Source organism: Peromyscus eremicus, chromosome 6 (assembly GCF_949786415.1).
Source record: "Peromyscus eremicus chromosome 6, PerEre_H2_v1, whole genome shotgun sequence".
NCBI classification, from domain to species: Eukaryota; Metazoa; Chordata; class Mammalia; order Rodentia; family Cricetidae; genus Peromyscus; species Peromyscus eremicus.
Window position 1 is genome coordinate 37,663,401 of NC_081421.1, and position 8,063 is coordinate 37,671,463.

The window sequence follows — 8,063 nt, forward strand, 5'->3', positions numbered from 1 at the left end:
CTTCCGTTTACCTTGCTAGCTATGATAACAACTGGCATGGCAAAATATGCCCACTGGTGCAATGGTGATATGAATATTATGGGAGTAACCAATCATTTTCTGATTGGATTTGTAGCTCACTCTACAAAATGGAACTTGTGCCTGGAACTGTTAACTGGGACAGAAACCTATGGCTGCTTACAGGCCCCAGAGAAGAACTTAATACAATTATTTTGCTAAACGGACTGGTAATAAACTGCTCTTTAAGTTTTTATCATTATATCCATAGATAAATGTATCTGTCAACCCTGATCAAAGTAGCTTCTTTTTTTTTTTCAGGAGATGCAATTAGTACAGAGACTTACAACTGCTAAACCTACAGAGAATAGGAGAATGCATAATGCTTAGCTCTGAAGGGGACAGCTGTATCACAGTCTACCTCCTAAGGCAAAGGGATTGTTTCAGATGAAGGGGTGCAAAGATATAAGCACCAAGGGTAGTGCACATCTGCAGTGTAATGGTGTTTGCCAGAGATGGCAGGGCTATTGCAAACAGGACTGGGTTTCCTTTTTAAGGAGGAAGAGTTTATTTGGGCTCACAGTCTAAAATGACAGTGTGTCATGACAGAGTAGTCACAGAATCAGCATATAGAGAGCAGAGAGTAAGAAACACTGGTGCTCACCTTGTTTTTGTTTTTGTTGTTGTTGTTCTTGGTTGATTTTTTTTTTAATTCAGTTCAGGACTCCAGCCCATTTATTTATTTTTTTTTATTGTGGTGGTCTACTGATAGCCTTGCACAACACTATTCACATAAGAGCATAGCAGGTATTTACTTCTCTGCTTTTAAGCCTAGGTGGTCTTTGCACTTCCAATGAGGCACTTGTTTTCCTCAATCCCAGGGTTATCAGTAAACACATTTTATCCATACTTTTTCAGCATTGCCTCAAACCGAGTAACTGGATGTTGAGATTGTTGTTGTCTTACTGTTTTTCATCATGAAATCATTGAACTCCTAGGAAGTTAGTAACTGCCCTCCCCCCTTTGAAGAAATAATTTAGTAGAATCAAAGCTCAGGCAGATGAGTGAAAACAGGAACTTCTCTCATACTCTGCACCATGGTGGAGGTTTAACAGAATGTTCAGTACATGTTTCTCCCCCATAGTGACTTGAGGATAATTGTAGAGGGAGTTGACAGCACTATTAACATCACTAAGCAATGTTATTTAGGTTCATGTAGGCAACCATGCTCTCACATTATAGCTATAACTTTAAGTTGAATTGTGGCTATGAAATGGGAGCCTATAAGTCCCATCTACATGTTCTTTATACAGTTTTTCAATACATCTAATAGTTGACTAGTGTCTACCAACCATAAAACTCACTCAAAACATTGATAAAATGTAGTGCTTTGCCTACTCTTACTCATTTTATTTTCTAAATCTCATTTTAAAATCATAAGTTTGATTTGAGTGCATATGTATCATTTTTATTATTTCCCACAAGGAAGTCAACCAACTTAAAAATGCCAAATCATTCTGCTTTGGGAAATGCTCTTAACACTGACAAAATTAGAAAAGATGTTTTCTAAATTAACTATCCTAAATTACCCCTGATTTTCCCTAATAGAGCTATAATCCATGATAATCCATGTGGCTTGTATAATCCTTCTCATCTTTATACTCTCTGACACAGATCAGGAGGCATCCCTATTGGCAACTGGGGAACCTCTTACAATCTGTTATGATTTCTGTAACAATCCATAGAGGTTTAATATTATAAAATTAACACACATAAAAAGTCACCAACTGTCCATTTGGATAAAAATAGACATTGCTTTCTGATTCTCATTTTGTCATTTTTATTTTTCAGGAAACATGCCTTAAAAGGCATATTTTCACTTAAAGATACATTGACCATTTGGCATAAGAAGCTGGGAAAAGTAATGAAGGATATCCTGAAGTATGACAGCAGCATTTAGCGGGGAAGGATTTAGAGAGGCATTAAAACACCATCAAATAGACTTCATTCAGAATAACACTTTATCTGCTCTCTTAACTAGAATCTCCTCCATTTACTGAATTGCTCTTTCATTTCATTGACAGATTTTTAGTAACAATACAGGATGACTAGAGGAAGTTAGGGTTGCAAGGTAATAGAGATTTGAATTTCTTGAAATCACAGAAACTGTTGACTTAGGGGCATCATTTATTTCTGTATACTTACCTAAATTCATTTTCCTAAATTAATTTGAAATTACATAAAAGGCTTATATGACTTCAAATGGGAGATCAGTGTCTGTCTTCACTTTTTACACAAGAGGCTGACAAAAATACAGACTTATTGTGGAGCTTATTCCTTCCTCCCACTCTGGGAGAGGTTACCTATAATCCTTTTAGGCCTTTTCAATTTTGATAGGTCTAGAAAGCTTATGGATTTTTTAATTTGATTATCTCCCTTTTAGATCTCATTATCTTACCCCGTGATAACACTGATGCCCTCAAATTTCTTTTCTCTTGTGTCATTAGACTTTTTCCATCCAAGTTTGACAAAGTTGACTTTGTTGCACATTGTTTATATTTTAAAAATCAGTTTCTTTGTCTGCAAGTTTGCAGACAAACCTGCATCACATTTGGCTCGCATGGGTATGTTGCTAAATAAATCACCCTGAACCTCAGTGATTTACTGGGTGAAACATTTTATTTTGTGCTTTATGTATATCTGCCATATGGTGGAGTTTGCTGGACCTGAGTTTGCTCATTGACGTGGCAAATTGTAGACGAAGTCCAAGCTTACCCCAGAGAACACTCATGTCTCTGAGTCTAGCCATCTAAGTGTGGTGTTGTCACAGGCAAAGGTAAAGCAGAAAGCAAACAAATGAAAAATACTTCACAGGTGTGCTCAAGCCTCTGCTAGCCACATGTCTCCACAGCCCATTGGCTCACACAAGCCATACAGTCAATAGGTCAGGGGAAATATTCTTCCAGAAGAAGTGATGCTTCACCATATGATGGAAAGTAATTTAATCTTCCACATCAATCCGTGGACTGCTCCAAACTTTACAAGTATAGCATTCAACTTATCAGATACGTTCAAATTAATCAATGCCCACAGTCACCATCTATGCACCAGCAGGATTTAGTCCCTTGTTTCTATAACTCTCCTGCCACACTTAATATTGTTTCTGTTAAATGTTTTCCTCCCAAGCTCTGTATTTTTTTCTCAGCTACCAGTCACTTCCTTCAAAATTCATGAAACCGATGTGCTTCTGATATAAGTATTCTCTTAGTTTCTTCCCTTCTTGTTTTTGTGTTTATTTTATTCTACCTATTCTACGTTTTCACTAAAAGTGTTCAAACTGCCTTGTCTTTTCTTCATCTTTCCATCATTCTCAAAGTGAAGCTGAAAGATACTTTATACTAGGGTCGAAAATACTTTATTTTCACTTAATCTCAACTATTCTTCATCCAGGCCTTGCTCCAAATTAATTCAGAAGGTAGCACAATCAGGGACAGTCTGTAGACAATTGCAGCCAGAACCTAGACTGGCTCAAGTCCTGGCTGTGTCACTTGTTTAGCAAATTACATAAGCAAGCTGTACCTCCGGGTGTTTGGTGTTTGTTGCTGCTGTTTGGTGTGTTTATCTAATTATTGTTTATCAATAAAAAATCAGGAGTCAGATATCAGAGTAAAAACCTGAACGATCAGAGAAGAGCCAAACAAACTACCAGTGACTTCCTATCTCCCATGTTCCTCCACCCAAAAGGCCAAGATCCTCTCTCAGCCCTGCCTTACCACTTCCTGTCTCCCCTCTGTCCTCAGTCCTCCAAAACCTCTATGGTTAATTTTGGTCAGCTAGTGGCTAGCTCTGCCCTCTGACTCCAAGCAAACTTTATTGTCAGAATGCGATCAAAGTATCACACCACAGTTGTTGCTGTTGTTTCTTCTGTTGTGTTTGTTTGGTCAGTGTATGAGTGTCTGAGACAGTGCGGCTCAGGCTGACCTTAAACTCATTGTTCTTCTGCCTCAGCCTACCAAGCATTTGGTCAAAGATATGCACCATGATCGCTGACTGGATTTCTTGCTCAACCCCTACCTAAATATCTTGATGAAGATTGATAAGTTACTTTACATCAGCTCTTTATAGAGTCTACCAGATTTAGTGTTCTTAGCAGTGCAGGTAGTGTGGACAAGTTACTCAAACTTCTAAGCTTTTCTGTTTCCAGGGATTTTATCTTTACCTGGAACAGTGACTGAAATCAATCATTAACAAAAAGTCTACTCAGGTTCACACTTCAGATGGTACATTATTTAATTCTTGTAATGATACTATATGGTAAGTTGTATAACTTTTTAATTAAAGAGGTATCTTTTCCAAGAAAAGTTAATTTAACTTTCTCAGAGCAAGACAACTAATTTGTGGTAGAATTAGGATTTAATCCAAGCTCTTGATACTTATTTCCTTACTCTCTGGCATCTCTAAAATTTTTATTATAGTTTTTAAGAAATTGTACATACTTTTCAGGAAAAAATATATCCCCTTATTAAAAGAATTGGTGGAATAAGCCAGACAGTCTGTGGAATATATTAGCACATCTTACCAAGAAATGTAAAATTTCTTAAATTTAACATGAGAGCATATTTCTTCTTCTTCTTTTTCTTCTTCTTCTTCTTCTTCTTCTTCTTCTTCTTCTTCTCCTCCTCCTCCTCCTCCTCCTCCTCCTCCTCCTCCTCCTTCTTTGCGGAGAAGATTCAAGACAAGGTTTCTCTGGTTAATAGCCCTGGCTGTCCTGCAACTTGCTTTGTAGACCAGGCTAGACTCAAACTCACAGAGTTCCGCTTGCCTCTGCCTCCCGAGTGCTGGGATTAAAGGCATGCACCACCACTGCCCAGCTAATAATTCCTCTTCTTAAAGCATGTTCATTTTTAAAACAAATACATAACAAAGGAGAAAATAACAGTTATCTACAAACCCTAATAGACTCTTACTTGTGTGCATATTATAAAAGGCATGGATAAGGAATTGCATTTATTTGCTTGAGATACAACATTAGAAATACACATAGTTTTTTTATTTTCTTAACATTAATTACATCCCAAACATTTTGGCATTTCACTAAATAATAAAATTTTTTATAGTGGCATAGGTAATATATCACAATATTCACTTCTGCCTTGCTTCCAATTATTGTATGACTGATAATAAACTTTTCTCTATATATTTTAAGAGTACAATAAGGCAAGCATTTATATTTTGTTCATCCTTGCCAGCTTTCACCAAGCCCCCAAAGTGTAACTTGAGAGGCAAGTAGAAAACATACCACACTAGTGTATGTTCAGTGAGTCCACACTGTAAAAGCCTTGGCTATGGAGTATAAAGGTACACAGAGGTAAATCATTATTTCTTTACCCACAATGGCACATCAGGCTTAGATTGAGACACTGAACATCTCAGAGACAAAAATGAAGGACTAGGGGCTATTGGTTCTAATTCTTTGTATCACCATTTAAATCTAAAGTGAACAGCGTGAGAATAAGGATATTTAATGTCCCCTTCCTACATCATATTTCGCATCATTATAAAAGTAAAATAAACAATTGATTTTTTATCATGCCCAGGTAAGGTAACTCAAATGTATACCAGGCTGTTCACAGTATATTATACACATGAAAAGCACATTCACCTGCTGTACACACAAACTCCTGCTAAGAGTTTGACTCATGGGAGAGAACTCACAAGCTGTGTTCTCAATTCTGATGTGTATGCTCAATATGCTTGCATTAGGAGACTTTATATTCTCAATAACTATCTATTGCTGTGAATAGACACCAAGACCATGGCAACTCTTATAATAGAAAACACTTAATTGAGGTGGCACCTTACAGTTTCAGAGCATCAGTCCATTATCATTATGGTGGGACATGGTGGCATACAGACAGATATGATGCTGGAAAAGTAGCTGAGTGTTCTACATTTTCCAGGCAACAGGAAGTGGTCTGTCCCACTGGGAGTAGCTTGAGCATAAGATAACTCAAATCACACCCCCACAATGACACACTTCCTCAACAAAACCACACTTACTTCAACAAGGCCACACCTCCTAATAATGCTACTCCCTTTGGAGCTATTTTTTTTCAAACTACCACACTTCCATGTTGTAAACTCATTAAGTCAGAATATTTTGGCATAGACCCAAGCATCAGTGTTGCCTTATATGTGAAGATCCTTATCTCCTGACCAGCCAAAAGAGAAGAGCCATGACTTAAGATTATAGATTGACTACTGACTAAGTAGCAGTTAATAATTATGCTGTAGGCCAGAGGAGGCAACCACAGTGGGGACACTACAAGCAGATATAAGCAAGTGAGCACAGGAGGAAGTATGTGGCTATTTGTGTTTGACTTAAATTTAGTGAGTGAAATGCACTGTGCACTCAGTGGAGGTGGGGAAATGTTGAGAGCTACCACAAGGCAGGCCCAGTAGAATATTTTGGCAAGTCTCTGTTGCCATGCTAAGAAGCTTGGCTTTTGCTCCTGAGTGTCCAGTGAAAGACTGGAATCTGGTTGCTGGGGAGTTTCCAAATTGGATTTGCATGTGAAAAAGGAGCATATTTGGCAGCAACTTGGGTAATGAGATGGTGATGGCAAGGAGAACAATTAGTATTTCAGAATAAGAAGAGGATGAGGTTAGGCGTAAGGGAATGGCTGAGAAAGGAGTGGCTGCGTAGATATTAGGAAGGTTACATGCATAAAGTTTGGAAAGTAGTAGTCATGCACTACATTTATTAGATCTTCTGCAATGTGAAATATAATTCACAAATGGTCACAGATTTGTTTAGTTCTATCTCTGCATCTACAACAAAGCCATGCTTCCCATGATGTTTCTAGCCAATGCATAAGCATACCTGGGGGAATTGATAAACCCAATTGTTATGGTAGACAAGACCCCTCCCACCATGTAATATATAACTCCTATAACCAGAGACTGCCACTTGGAACTTCTCATTGGTCTATTTGAAACTTTCTATTCTTACTCATTCATCTTTCCTTCTTTCTTGTAATAGATTTGAGTCTCTAAGGAATTACTACATTGAATTCCTATCCTTAATTCATAGCATTTGCAGTTAGAGATTTGGGACCTGATTAGTTCACAAAAAAGGAACTATCATAAATAGTGTTTGTCCATGCCTTAGCTGCTTTTCTGTTGCCGTGATAAGATACCATGGCCAAGGTAACTTATCAAAGAGTTTATTTACAGCTTACAGGTCAAAGGGGTTAGTCTTTGAACATCACGGAAGGTAGCATGGCAGCAGACAGGTAAGCATGAGAGTGGAACAGCAGCTGAGAGAGCACATCATGAGACAACATCCATGAGGCAAAGAGAGAGAGAGAGAAACTAAGAAAGGCTTGGGCTTTTGAAACCTCAAAGCCCACTCCCAGTGGCACACTTCCTCCAACAACGCTACACCTCCTAATCATTTCCAAATAGTTCCACCAACTGGGGACCAAGTATTCCAACATATGAGCTTTTATTATTCTATTCTTGTTCAAACCATCATTATAGTACCTTTACAAGAGACCCCAGAAACATTCATGTTTCCTTTTGCTATATGATGACACAGGAAAATAGTCATCCTACTACCAACCAGGAAGCACTGACCTACTGGTTCCTTATCCTTGGATTTCCCAGTCTCCTGAGCTATGAGAAATAAAGATTTGTGTGTGGATCCCTAATATATAATATTCTTATGCAAAAGGTCAGATGACTGAGACACATTCTCTTTATTTCCACATAAATTCTCTTTCCATTTTCTCTTGCCTCCTTCCCTCCTCTTTGCTTCTCTTACATGTTTCCTCAGTAACCTCTTCCAACTCTTTTCCTTTCCTGTGTTCATTGTATGCTTCTCAAAGAATCCAACATAACTCTTGATCCAGAGTCCATGTGCCCTTTGCATGTGTGTGATAGTTGTGTAGCTTGGTCTGTTTGTAAGGCTCCTAGCAGTGAGATTAGGACATGTCCTTGGCACTTAGCTGGCTTTTGGGAACCTGTTCTCCATGCTGGATTACCTCACTCAGGCTTGATGCAGG